The 2086-nt window shown below is 43.1% G+C and overlaps 1 pseudogene; it reads right to left on the bottom strand.

Moving 5' to 3' along the window:
• Nucleotides 1-386: 386 nt before the first annotated feature.
• LOC128571711 (ubiquitin-40S ribosomal protein S27a-like) lies at nt 387-926 on the bottom strand (annotated as a pseudogene).
• Between the last annotated feature and the right edge of the window lie 1160 nt (nt 927-2086).

The raw sequence follows: 2086 nt of genomic DNA, 5'->3' as shown, positions 1-2086 counted from the left end.
AAGGTAGTTGTGAAACATCTTCAATTTAGACCCAGTGGCTTGTTTCCTTGCTTCCAAAACTCACAGTATGTAACTCTTTGGTGGCACTGCCATGCTGTGTTCTTTTATTACATAAGTAACGTATGTTCGTTGTAAAAAGAATGGTTTTTGAACATATGGAAGGGAATAAAGTGGAAAGTAAAAATTGCCCTGCATGCCAGATTCCCCAAAACCAAGCCTCCAGAGATCACCAGTTATCCAGGAATGTTCTGTGCATGTGTAAGCATATGTGTCTTCTCTATATATGTATGTATAAATAACTCTGATACTCAGATGGGATCGTACCAGTCAGGCTGTTCTGCCCCTAGCTCTCTCTCTCCCTCTCTCTTTTATTAACTCATATATAATTACTTGTCTTCTGATTTATTGAAGCTGTAAGTTAGACAACATTTGCCACAGTAATATCTATCAACGTGGATGGCCATAAAAACTCCAGCATGACACTCATCTGAGGGACACTCTCAACAAAGGCAACTAATTTTGCCATTCTCATCCACCTTTTAGTATTTCAGGGCAGCCAGCTTAACCTTCTTGTTCTCATGCTTATTCTTGGGAGTGGTATAAGCCTTCTTCCTTTTCTTCTTTCCACCATGAAGTCTTAACACAAGATGAAGAGTGGACTCCTTGTGAACGTGGTAGTCAGACAGAGTATGGCCATGTTCCAGTTGCTTGCCAACAAAAATGAGTCTTTGCTGATCAGGAGGAATTCCTTCCTCATCCTGGATCTTGGCCTTTACATTTTCTATTGTATCCGAGGGCTCAGCCTTGGGAGTTATGGTTTTCCCCGTAGAGTTTTTATAAAAATCTGCGTCTTGGTGGCAGTTCCACCTGAGGTTGAGGGAAAGGAAATGATGGATTAGACCTGGGGACACATGAGAAGGCTGCATAAATCGCTAGCTGGAGAGTGGGCCAAGAGCACCCTTACTTTTTTCTCTTACTCATTCATCTTTGGTCACCCTCAGGCTGTTTACAGTGGTCTGTTTTTGTGTTTGTCATACACTAGACAGCAGCCCCAGGAGAAGTGAGTGCCCTGCTTCCCTGTCTTCAAAGTTCTAGAACCTAAAAGAGGTGTTTAATAAATGTTGCCAAATGAATGCTGAGGAAATACACAAATTGAGCCTTGAAGTTGATACAGGGCAAATGACAGAGATGGAATTTTCCTCACTGACAAGACGTTCTTCTTTTAATTTCAGCCTATGGTCACCAGACACACTATTCTCCTGTCCCTGAGTCTCCTCAGGCTGCAAGCATTGATGCTTCAGAAAGGGGGCACCTTGAAGTGTTAAATGAGTTAAACTCCTCAACTGGAGCTAGTGGCAGGGCATGAGACCCAGAAGGAAAAAAATAAAACAAAGAGCCAAGCTCTTAAATTAAACCAAGTGCTGGCTCTCTGCATCATAAACCTCTCCCTTGGGGTCTCATTAAAATGCAACTTCAGAGAAGAAGGAAGAGCCTCCACTGGTCAGGAGGGAAAGGCCCCTTCCAGGCCAGTCTGAGGAACATAACTCAGCAGTTATTTTTAGCATGAAAGGAGCCCTACAGAGAGATTTACAGAAGGTGAGGTGCAGGCACTTCCACAGAGAAAATGTGTGTCTGGAAGTAAAACAGTGAGACACTATAGAAGACAGAATAGAGCTATTCCTGGCCCCTTTTCCCAAAAATAAGTATGACTTTCAGGTTTCATACTTTTAGTTTTCATTTAATGGTTGTTATATCCTTTTTCCTGCTAAGATAGAACACCACAGGCTGGGTAATTTATAGTGGACAGAAGTCTGTTATATTAACTCACAGTTCTGAGGCTGGGAAGTCCAATAGCAAGGTGCCACAGGTTTAGTGTCTGATGAGGGCCTGGTCTCCACTCCCAAGATGGTGCCTTGAATATTGCATCCTCTAATAGGGAAGATCACTGTTCCCCATATGGCATATGAGCAGAAGAGCCAAGAGAAAGACCCCACCACCACCACCAAAGCCCTTTTATGAAGGCAATAAACCCATTCACAATGTAGAATTCTCATGGCCTAATCACCTCTTACAGGCCCCACCTCCC

The sequence above is a fragment of the Nycticebus coucang genome, chromosome 19, assembly GCF_027406575.1.
Source record: "Nycticebus coucang isolate mNycCou1 chromosome 19, mNycCou1.pri, whole genome shotgun sequence".
In the NCBI taxonomy this organism is placed as follows: Eukaryota; Metazoa; Chordata; class Mammalia; order Primates; family Lorisidae; genus Nycticebus; species Nycticebus coucang.
This window is presented reverse-complemented; position numbering and strand designations above follow the sequence as displayed.